At 45.6% G+C, this 12,224-nt stretch overlaps 1 protein-coding gene across 5 annotated transcripts in view; it reads left to right on the plus strand.

Moving 5' to 3' along the window:
* The first annotated feature begins 201 nt into the window (after window positions 1-201).
* The window catches only part of LOC118232883 (adhesion G protein-coupled receptor B2-like), a 93,952-nt gene continuing 81,929 nt past the window's right edge, over window positions 202-12,224 (plus strand). For 3 of the 5 annotated variants that reach the window (XM_035428124.1, XM_035428134.1, XM_035428114.1), the window contains exon 1: window positions 203-868. The gene's annotated coding sequence lies outside the window, so the exon portion shown is untranslated. Of the gene's footprint in view, window positions 869-12,224 lie in introns of all 5 variants that reach the window. The other 2 variants (XM_035428106.1, XM_035428141.1) reach the window with 2 other exon arrangements.

The following is a 12,224-nucleotide window of genomic DNA, read 5'->3' on the forward strand; positions in this document are numbered from 1 at the left end:
TTGTTCAGCCAGGTGGTAGAATTAATTTGTGAATCAGATGGCTGAGTTCATGGGCGTAAGAAACACATGGCAGGACTTTTACTTTCTGAGTCTTTCTTGGACTTTTCCACCTTTGCCAAGATCATGCACACCATAGTCGGTTGGCTGGTCGAAAACTTTCGGTTCGTTCCATCTGTGCTGACGTCACAGTGCGCGCGGTCCCGATCCCCCTGGCGAAGACAGCGCGCGCTTCTGTCCCGTCTTTACAGAAGCAGCGGCGTGAAGCGAGATGACCGTCTGCGTGCGGCTGCGTGTGGATCTCTTGAACGCCGGTGGCAGGGGACTGACAGACAATAAAGAGGCGCGAGAGTGGGAGACCGTTTGCGATTAGTGCGGCACGACTGAAGCACGGGAAGGCGAGTTGTACGTTGACGGAATAAACCGAAGGCTGGACGCCGCATTCAGGTTGTAGAGTTTTAAACAAGACAAGGACAGATTTGGAATACAGTGTGCGCGATGAAAGGGGCGCTTAGTGGATTCATCAAGTCCCCGTTTTATGTCGCATTTCGTTAATATTTTATTTTGCCGTGCTGGGGTGTGTATGATATTTTTGTTTTTCGTTTGATTTAGTCAGTGTGTGTTCCGATACAAATATTTCTGTGAATCCTGTTTCGTTGATTTGTGTGTCTGTGTGCATGTGTGTACGTGAGTGTGCGTTCCCTGGAGTCACTGGGGGGACAACAGGGGATTTTCTCAATGGCACGACGAGAAGATTTAGCGCTACACTAAAATTGTGTTTCACTCTCCGGGGAGTCAGAGATGGGAGACTTCGTGCAGATCAACGAACCCGGCCAACAGATATCTCATAACTACTGCTAACAGCGATAAGGTATGCACTTTGTAGTATGTGTTCTGTCATTTCTTGCTGCCTCGTCGATATCCCCTACCTGTCTGAGTGCGCCGCGAGTGATCGCGCAATGGTTGTGATGTGGGCTTCCAGAGGCGTTTGTCAAAGTACTTTGACTAGGGCTCCTGGCTGTAAATATGAGTAACTGCACGATTTAGGCACACGAGCACCCACGCTAATTCTCGCACTATCGGAAATACAGATCGAAGTTAATAGCCTGCAAATTAAATCCAAACCGTAAAACCCCGCTGGTTCGCGCAGGCGAGAACTGGCACCTGCAACTGTGTGACTAAGTGGTCGCGTGCCATTTAAAGCTTTTTTGCGTTGAAAGTGTGTGTGTGTGTGTGTGTGTGTGTGTTTAGTATCCCGAATGTTCCATAACTATATAGCAATAGAGGGGAACAGAGATCTGTATCGCCCTGTTAATTGTCGTGCGGTCTTGTCGCCTATTAAACGCAGAGCTTTCCTGTGTTGGGCTGCTGAGTTGCGTGCGGAGAATGATAACAAGTCTCCCTTATTGTATACGGATGCAGCGCGTTCGAGGATCATTTCGAGATCAATGAAAACCGGCGACAAAAGCTGGTTTTTCGCCTAGGCCAATACGTTGTAATTATAATATTGCTCACGTACAAAATGCGAACATACATAATTATTCTAATACTAAAATCTATCTGGCTAAACAGGGAGGTTTCTGTCAGTTCTTCTCCATTTGATGTTGAAATATATTCAGTTTTAATACACATTTTTCATGCTGACATTCTGTATTTGAGGAGAATTTTAGAAATGGAATTGAATAAAAATATCACGAACTGGACACCTGGCGCAGAGACTGGTCTGTGGCTGGAAACGTGTTCTTTGGCGCCCGCTTTAGTCATTTTAGACAATAGTTTATTTGAGAATAGGCTTTGTTTTCGGAAGTAATGCTGCGTGCCCTCTCGCAAATTCGCCGATGCTTTAGTTATCTGATTAGCCAATCGTATTCAGGAAGCCCGCCATATGATCCGGTGAGGTACGCAGATCGTTGGGTCGGTGCGCTGGGTCATAGAGTGCCGATGTAAGCCACTGCTCCGTATGCTTTTGCCCAAAACGTGATACTTTTGTCACTGTGTCTCCATAGCGCAAGCGGCTTTTCTGTGGTCTGTGGGTTTTGCGTGGTGTTGATAAATCCTAATTTATAACGGAATACTGGGAGCATTAACAGTGCTTATACATTATACTGAGGAATTCGTTGTATAAAGTGCTCTTTCTTAAGTGTATTTGTCAGCATAGTTCTTCAGCATTGTTTTCAAAACTAGCCCATGGGATTGTTTGTTTATTATGCTAATCCCCGATTTGCTTGTTTAGGAGTAGTTTGTTTCACACAATATTGCAACTAGTATCAAATTCTGGGTCTCTACTACCATTTGACCCCGTGGGCTTGCGGTAAAGGCAGGCGGTTTTGAATATTAATTTCTTCGCCCATCACCCGCGGTTTCTGATTTGTATCGCTATGGATATGTGTAGAATTGCTGCAGCCGCCAATAATTCATAACCTAAGTACATCCCGGACTTGACAGCTTATAAATATTAATGAGTTTAGTGTTGGAGAAAAGCCGGGCTTACCTGAGGGACGGGAGAGGGCCCTGCGCTGTGCCCTGACAGAACATTATATTGGGGTGGCTTTTTCCAGCGTCACTGATTTAGGGCATTTTTCAGGACCAAACTGCAGGGCCTGCAGTTATAAAACCGAGAATTGAAACGTCTTTCTCTGGACCAAACCACGGTTTGTTATTGGTTTTTTTTTTCTTCTACTTTTAAACATGATTTTTTTTTATTGTTTTTTATTTTTATTTGTGTTTGTTTCAGTTGCCCACTTTCTTGTTTTGATTTGCAGTTTTAGTGCTTCAGCACGTTTTTTTGTGCTGTGAAGGATATTTTAGATACTGTTTCTGACAACCAGGCAGCTTTACCATGGCTGGCTTAGGCACATTTGGGAGTTCGTGTTTCAAAGCAAGAACATTCACTTAAATTAAGTTCAAGGGGGGCAGGGGGTACAGCACTGTTATGTTTACAGAAGCCGCACATGTAAAGTCATTAAAAAAGAAAGAAAATATGTCTAATGGGGGTCAGGGCTAACTGCAGATGGGCAGGGTTTCTGCTGTTCTGACTGCAGTGGGAAGATTGGCAGGGTTTCTGCTGTTCTGACTGCAGTGGAAGATGGGCAGTGTTTCCACTGTCCTGACTGTAGAGGGAAGCTCATTCCACCACCAGGGGGCAGAGCAGACAGGAGATGTTACCTCCATGCTCTGGGTGGCTTGGAGGCCAGTCAGGAGGGAGTTGTAGTAGACCAAACGGGAGGTGACCTGGGCCTGGGTGAAGAGCTGGTTTGAGGCAGTTGATTTGGAAGGGGCAGATTCATCATTTGTTGTAGAGCAACAATCTGCACACCTGAAAAATCATCATGATCATGATGTTTCTCAGAGAGGGACTCAGATTAGGACCTGGAGAGGGTTCCCTGTCCAGTAATACTCCATGAGTCCCAGCAGATGAGAAGAGTGTGACATTGTGGTGATATCCAGGGTGAAGGATAGGTCAAGCAGTTTCAGTCCTGGCCAGTCGGATGTTTGCATGTTCTCCCCGTGTCCACATGGGTTTCCTCCGGCTACTCTGGTTTCTTCCCACAGTCCAAAGACATGTAGGGCTCACTCGCAAAGCAGGAGTCAGTCTTAATGTGATTACTATGGTTAAATGAACGTGAAATAAAATATAAATTTAAAAGAAGTTGGACAGTGGGATAATAGAGCAGTAGCCCATATCGCCAAGCTTGATCAGCTTTTTTTCTTTTCCCTCAGTAATAAATTAAGCCTTGTTTAGCTGCTGAGCTTCCAAGATTCGTATCTGGGGTGATGGACTCAGATCGCCTGTGAATCTCAATTAAAACTGACAGCGAGCGGCCTCCGGCATCAAGAAGAACCTCAGCCTGCATTCTGAGGCTGTCTATTCAGGGGGTTCTGTGGGGTTCTTCTCAGTGTAGGTTCTCTGCATTGTGGGGTTCTCAGAGTGGGTTCTCCTCAGTGTAGGTTCTCTTCATTGTGGGGTTCTCAGTGTGGGTTCTCCTCAGTGTGCGGTTCTCCTCAATGTAGGTTCTCCTAAGTGTGGGGTTATCCTCAGTCTAGGGTTCTTTTCAGTGTGGGGTCCTAGGTGATTAAGGTCAGCAGGTCTGGGAATGTGTGTGCGCACGCGCGCGCGTGTGTGTGTGTGTGTGTGTCTGGTTGTCTCTTTTCCTTTTGGTTTCAATCAGCTGTCCACTTTATACAGTTGTTACTAGTCTTACACAGTCCTGACCAGACCTACACAGTCTTTACGGGTCTTATATTATCTATACCAGACTGATACAGTCTTATACTGTCTTTACCGGTCTTATACTGTCTTTTCCAGTCGTGTAGTATCTTAACCGATCTTTGGGGGCCCTACCCAGTCTGACAGCCTGAAGCCCTGTGATTGGCTATCGCAGCCGGGCAGCTGGGATGGGGGCTCTGGCTCACGCTCGGCCTGGCACACGCTCTGTCAGCTCCCCCGACAGCCCCGCTCACGCATGTCGGGAGGACATGGCTGCTCGCGTGTGTACACGCATGCACAGAGTGTGTACACGCATGCACAGAGCGTGCACACGCATGCACAGAGCGTGCACACGCATGCACAGAGCGTGCACACGCATGCACCAAGCGTACACACGCATGCACAGAGCGTGCACACGCATGCTCAGAGCATACACACGCATGCACAGCGCATGCACACGCATGCACAGAGCGTACACACGCATGCACAGAGTGTACACACATGCACAGAGCGTGCACACGCATGCACAGAGCGTACACACGCATGCACAGAGCGTACACACGCATGCACAGAGCGTACACACATATGCACAGAGCGTACACACACATGCACAGAGCGTACACACGTATGCACAGAGTTTCTGTTTCTTTATAAAGTGCAAAAAAATTTAAAAAAAACCAGTGGGCTCAGTTCTCAGCTTTTATTTTTAAATTCATAAATTTGGGCTATTTATTGAGTTAAGGGTAGAGGGTTTAAATATCAAAGGTAAGGTAAGGGTATAAATATCAAAACCGGCAGGTTTTTCAGTGTTGGAGCATACCACAGTATAACCACTTAAATATATTCATCGATTCCAGCCATCCATCCATTATCTAACCTGCTTATTCCTGGTCAGGATCGCAGGAGAGCAGGAGCCAATCCATTGCAGGATATACTCAACATTGACTCACACACTCATACCTAGGGGCAATTTAGGCTTTCCATTCATCCTAACCTGCATGTAGTTGGACTGTAGGAGGAAAGCAGAGTACTTGGAGGTAATGATTAGATCTAATATTCATATTATAAACATTTAAAATGAAAGCCATTGGCTTGCCTTGGACATGAGCAGTGCAGGGTTGCAGTGCCCTATTTTTGGTGTGATATCCTGCGTAAAAATTCTTTATTCTTATCAGGCTATGTCTTACATTCTTTAAAATGACGGAAATCAAGCTAGCACTCAAGAAATCAAACTGACCTGTCTAACCATAGACCTATTTCAAACCTTCCATCTCTATCAAAGATCCTTCAGAAATGTGTCGCTTTATGGCTTTTTTCTTTCTTACAGGCTAATAATGTGTATGAGAGGTTTCAGTCTGAGAGTAGGAAGCAGCATAGCACTGAGACAGCCCTCGCCTCAATAATGAATGATCTGTTCCTCTCTCTGGATTGTGACTGTATCTCCTTACTTATCCCTTTGGAATTAGGACCTGTCTTTGATACAACAAACCTCCATATTCTCCTTGGTGGGCTTGAAAAATCAGTTGGTCTCACAGGAAAAGCTCATTTGTGGTTTAAGTCTGATCTCTCTGATAGATATCGGTTTGTGAGGGTAAACAATGAGTCATTGACTATTCAGGGATAAGCTTTGGACAATCTGTTTTAGAATTGGTTCAGAAGGGTCTGTTCTGGGTCGTTTGTTCTTATCTCTGTGCATTCCCTCCCTTGGGGACATTACAAGCAGACGTTGACTAACACTGCTATGTTGACGACATGCAACAATGTCTGTTAAACACCGCAAAGTTGTCCAGCTTGCCAAACTAGAGGCCTGTCTTAAAGACATCAAAGCCTGGATGACCCTAAATGTCCCCTCATTGAATTCCTGATTAGAGTGAGATGCAAGTAGGAGGCCCCAAATCTCAGAGGCGAATTCAAACACTTTGAATCAAGATGGCCTCTCTGTCTCAGCCAATGCTGTTTGTAAAGGGTACTTGCTAGAACTAATGAGTTTGTGCATATACAGTAAGTCTGGTGCTCTCTTCATTGGTTGCTTGTTAAATTTTGAATTTACTATAAGATTCAACTCCTAATGTATAAGGCTATAAAGGGTTTGGCTCCAGAATATTTTAGAGAGTTGGTTACGTTCCTCCTGGATAGCTTCGTTCACAAGATGCGGGCTATTCCAAAATTCCACGCATATCTGAAATTACAATGGGAGGCAGAGCCTTCTCTTACAGAGCTCCTGTCTTATGGAATAATCTCCCTTTGCATGTTTGGGCCTCAGACAAACTCTGGCTTTGGGTGAAGGCTCAAAACTTACGTCTTTATTCAATCCCTTATTTAAAGATGTCTAGAGGGGGGTAATCCAGGACCATAAAGATGTTGTGTGAGCTCAGCTGACTGCTGTTGCCCTGCCGCTGGATGTGAATGCTCAGGCCTGCTCTTCTGTATCGGGCTCGGGCACTGCTGGTCCAGGATCACCCTCGTGGTTGTGTGTACACGCCCTTTTCTGCACATCGTTTAGATGTGCTCCCATAGCATAGTGCCCTGGGGCTTTTCCATAGTAACCTCTACATATGCAGCAGTTAATCTCATTATTACACAGTGCCCAATCCTTCTCCTCTTCTCTGTTTTATAGGGCAGCCTGCCCAACCAATTTGATCATTTGCTTTGATTGATCCCCAATTTTATTTTGCCATTCATTCTATCTTAACTATTAAACCAGGCTGACCAGCAGCGGATTGACTATCCCTTTATAGCCGGGGTCCTCTCAAGAGTTTTTTTCTTGCCACCATTTTGAGTGTTTTTCTTCCCACTGGGTAGTTGTTGTTGTTTTTTACCACACTTGTTTGCCTTTTTGGGGTTCAGACCAGTTTTTTGCCCCATTTTCTCTTCCGTTTCCTCTGTAAAGCGTTACAGTGTCTCTGTAAAAATCGCTATACACCCCTAGACCACCGGGTGTTCCTGCGTCGACTAGTCTTATTGATTAGACTGTTTCTATCTGCCTGTATCGGCCAGTCTCATTGGCTACTCTGTGGCAGGTATTCCTGTGTCGGCCGGTCTCATTGGCTAGTCTGTGGCAGGTATTCCTGTGTCGGCCAGTCTCATTGGCTAGTCTGTGGCAGGTATTCCTGTGTCGGCCAGTCTCATTGGCTAGTCTGTGGCAGGTATTCCTGTGTCGACCGGTCTCATTGGCTGGTCTGTGGCAGGTCCTCTGAATGGTGTTTGAATGTGTTGGTGCCTAACCCTAACACCAGGACTAACTGTACACTTCCCTCTGCTCTCCCTCTCTTCCCTTCGTGTCTCTCATTCATCTGTTTTCCTCCCTCGTCTCTGTCTTCATCTCTTTCCTCATCTCTGTGACCTTCACTCCGTTCTCTCCCTCTTGTCTTCCCTCCCTTTCTCCTCTCTCTAATGATGAGCTTAAGAAGCTTGTAATGAGTCTTTCTCCTTTCTTCCTGCAGTCTTTTTCTCCAGCGTGTTTATGCTCGAATTAATTGTGAAAACGAATACGGCTCCAAATGGCCTCTTTAAATATGCAGAGCCGATGCTAACGGTGGACACGGCCGGCTGATCAATGGCTCTTCTGTCATTAGCTGTAAAGTGGGTGGGGGCGGGTGGAGATCAGTCCGAAAAGCATGATGTGTTTTACAGGGTCTCTCTGATTGATGAGTGTTCGTGAAATTGAGCTTCACGGGAACGCTCTGTGAAAACACCCTCCAAGCCCTGGTACCAGGCCAGTGAGAGTTTATAACGCCGGCCTTATTGAGCGGATATCAGCATTAACGGTCCTGCCCTTGTGTGGTGTGGTGGATACCAGCATTAACGATCCTGCCCTTGTGTGGTGGATACCAGCGTTAACGATCCTGCCCCTTGTGTGGTGGATATCAGCATTAACGATCCTGCCCTTGTGTGGTGGATATCAGCGTTAACCATGCTGCCCTTGTGTGGTGGATATCAGCGTTAACAATCCTGCCCTTGTGTGGTGGATATCAGCGTTAACGACCCTGCCCTTGTGTGGTGGATATCAGCGTTAACAATCCTGCCCTTGTGTGGTGGATATCAGCGTTAACGATCCTGCCCTTGTGTGGTGGATACCAGCGTTAACGACCCTGCCCTTGTGTGGTGGATATCAGCGTTAACGGTCCTGCCCTTGTGTGGTGGATATCAGCGTTAACGGTCCTGCCCTTGTGTGGTGGATATCAGCGTTAACGATCCTGCCCTTGTGTGGTGGATATCAGCGTTAACGGTCCTGCCCTTGTCTGGGGGATATCAGCGTTAACGATCCTGCCCTTGTGTGATGGATATCAGCACGTCTCATTGGGAGGATATTAAAATTTATAATGCTGGTCTCATCGGGTGGATATCAACATGCGTAATACTTTCCCTTTATGGTGAATATCCATGTTTACAGTACTGGCCTCACAGGGTGGATATCAGTGTGTATAATGCTGGCCTTGAGAGTGGATATCACCGTGTAAAACAGTGTAATTACAGATAGACCGGTGGACATGTACATTGCTTGGACGGGTAGGCAGACAGATCCTTTCAAAAAATCAAACAATGTAAAGTAGGTCTTTCACCACCACATTTGCAATGGTGTCTCCCCAAGATAGTCAACACACAGCACCCCCTTTACCCCCCCCCCCTCCCCAAATAGCACTCTGTGCCCTCCATGAGGTGGAAGCTTTGTCTCTCTTTAAAACGGCCAGTTTAGGCTGAGCAAGCGGGAGGTTTGCAGGTGTACACACGGTGTATCCCTTCTACTCCCAAGCTATGGCACACCAGAACTTTAAAATGGCTTCAGAAAAAAATCATTACACGTGTTGTGAGGAAAGGAAGGTGCAGATCAGTTTCAACCAATGGGAAAGAAGAAAGCAATGAACACAGTAGACTTTTGTCCTCAAGACAAAAAAAAATAGATGGATATGGTTAAGGGCTTCTTAATTAGATGAAGGGAGAGCATCTGCCATCGCCTTGGGAGGCCCGAACGAATGGCCCCGTTAACAGGAGGGGTTATTCGTGGGAATTCTGAGAAATGGGGAAAGTGTTTACAGTCGCCTCGCTGCGCGGCCTCCACCGGGCGCTGTGCGCAGACGGATGCAGGTGCTTTCGCTCTGTCGACACCTTTCCACTATGGCGCCGTAGTGAAGGTAGACAGAAGGATAATTAAACGCCAGTCCTTCAATTTGAGACCAAATAGGGGTGGCAGTGTAGCATAATGGGTAAGGAACTGGTCTTGTAACCTAAAGGCCACAGGTTTTATTCCCTGCTAGAACACTGCCGTTGTACCCTTGAGCAAGATACCTAACCTGCATTGCTTCAGTATATATTCAGTTGTGTAAATGGACGCAGTGTAAATGCTGTGTAAACGTTATGTAAGTTGCTTTGTATAAGAGCGTCTGCTAAATTCCTGCAATGTAATGTAACTGCACCGACTTCACTGTAGGTTCCTGTTGCTCATTGTGAATAGCTATTATTTATTTATATTTCTCTTTGTATTGTGACTGCATAATTCTGGCAATAATGATGGTGTCAACAGTTTGCATAGCTTAATTAGAAATGCTGCGTTAAAAATGCAAGGAAAGTATTAACACGGTTTAGTTAACTTCTGGGTGAATTTATAATATTTAAAATATAATTTTTTCATATGTCAGTTTCATATGTCATTTCTCATTATTTTAGGGTTATGCTGTAATGAGACCGAGCATTTTAACACTAGCGTTCCGAGGAAACTTAATTGAGCCGAAACGTGTGTGTGCTTAACGAGTGGGTCTGCTTTTGATAATTAAGATGTGAACCAATGCTCCCGTTCGTGTGTGACGCTCATTACACGGGTCTCTCCTGTTCCCCAACTCTTTTTATTGTACTTTCTTAAAGATACTTTGTCACTAGATAAGTATTGTTCTGCATAACCTTTCTCTTAGGAAGATAGGAAGTTTAAAAAAATCATATTCTCTTACTGATAAGTGTGATACTGACACATTATCCTTAATACTGCTGAGCGGTATTTTCTTCAATTTACAGTGCTGCCACTCTATGAAACAACATTTGATTTCTGTATTAGCATTTAGCTGCTGGGGGGTTAGAGTTAGAGTTAACTGAATTATATGATTTGAACCTGGACTGCTAATACACACGGTCCTAACTATAATAAATGACATTTTTCATTTTTTGTTTTGATTTTTTTCTTTATTTTTTCCTGAAATGTTTATTAAACGCTTAGTCTTTATAAAATCAATGTAAATCTTTCCATCTCCTCCTGTTCCACTCCTGTTCCATTCCTGTTCTGCTCCTGTCCCTCTCCTGTTCTGCTCCTGTCCCACTCCTGTTCTGTTCCTGTTCTGTTCCTGTCCCACTCATGTTCCGTTCCTGTTCTGTTCCTGTCCCACTCATGTTCCGTTCCTGTTCTGCTCCTGTCCCACTCCTGTTCTGTTCCTGTTCTGCTCCTGTTCCACTCCTGTTCCGTTCCTGTTCTACTCCTATCCCACTCCTGTCCCATTCCTGTTCCGTTCCTGTTCTGTTCCTGTCCCGTTCCTGTTCTGCTCCTGTCCCACTCCTGTTCCATTCCTGTTCTGCTCCTGTCCCATTCCTGTTCCATTCCTGTTCTGTTCCTGTCCCGTTCCTGTTCTGCTCCTGTCCCACTCCTGTCCCACTCCTGTTCCGTTCCTGTTCTACTCCTATCCCACTCCTGTCCCATTCCTGTTCCGTTCCTGTTCTGTTCCTGTCCCGTTCCTGTTCTGCTCCTGTCCCACTCCTGTTCCATTCCTGTTCTGCTCCTGTCCCATTCCTGTTCCATTCCTGTTCTGTTCCTGTCCCGTTCCTGTTCTGCTCCTGTCCCACTCCTGTTCCGTTCCTGTTCTGCTCCTGTCCCACTCCTGTTCCGTTCCTGTTCTGTTCCTGTCCCGTACCTGTTCCATTCCTGTTCTGCTCCTGTCTCCTGTTCCGTTCCTGTTCTGCTCCTGTCCCACTCCTGTTCCGTTCCTGTTCTGCTCCTGTTCCATTCCTGTTCCACTTCAGTTCCAGTTTCCTAAAGTTCTTGTGGCTCCACAGTGCTAGAAAGGCAGCAGATGAAACAGAATAATTCTACGATGCAGGTAGCAGATGCAGATGTTGTCTGCTGTTAATTTCATATGACATAATTAATCTTTTCTGTTGTGCTCAATCCTGCATAATAGAGCTGCACATTCTTCCTCAGGCTGCGAGGCCTTCGTGACGCCCCTCATGAATATTAATGAGCTTGCGGTGGTTTCACGTGGGCGGCGGTAATGATGCGGAGTGGCCCGCCATCTCCTGCTTGAACACTCCGCTGAACAGCCTCGTTTATTTCAGCTGAAATTAGCTCTTTGACCTTTGATCTCTGACCTTGTTTCAGGAGGTCACACATTCTGGTGTGTAAGTCAATGTAATGGCTGAGAGAAAGATTACAGTGCAATTATCCTGTCAGAGAGAACACTATTAGCTATTAAACAGGCCAACTCGGGGTGAGGAAGAAGCATACCGAGCTGTGATTGGTCAGATTATCACTAGTGATTTTCAGAGGGGCCCACACTTCTGGGATTGGTCAGTTCTACAGTTCATACCCTTCAGAGAGGCCAATCAGATGCAGATGCAGTTGAATGGTTGGGTTAAATAAGGGTAGTTCATACTTCCATACCCACACGTGTGTGTCTGTTTGTGTGTGTGCATGTGTGTCTAGGTGTGTCCATACTGTGTAGACGTGTGTACACTGTACATACATATGTATAGGAGTGTGTGCGTGTGTGTCTCTGTGTATGTGCATGCATAGGGAAGACGTGCTTATTAATGTGGATGTGATTACATCTCTTGCAGGTATTACATCATGCAAATATACTGTTGGGGAAGTATTGAGTATTGAAGGATTGAGTAATATAATTTAATTTCCTGAATCCGGCTGTTTTGACCGCTAACACCCTTGTATCTGAAAGCCAGCAAATTTATTAAACTTGCCTTATGTTGTTGGAAGCAGAGCTGAGCACTATTATATCATTATCAAAAAATTAATTGTCTCACAATCTTT

This window comes from Anguilla anguilla, chromosome 1, assembly GCF_013347855.1.
Source record: "Anguilla anguilla isolate fAngAng1 chromosome 1, fAngAng1.pri, whole genome shotgun sequence".
Lineage (NCBI taxonomy): Eukaryota > Metazoa > Chordata > Actinopteri > Anguilliformes > Anguillidae > Anguilla > Anguilla anguilla.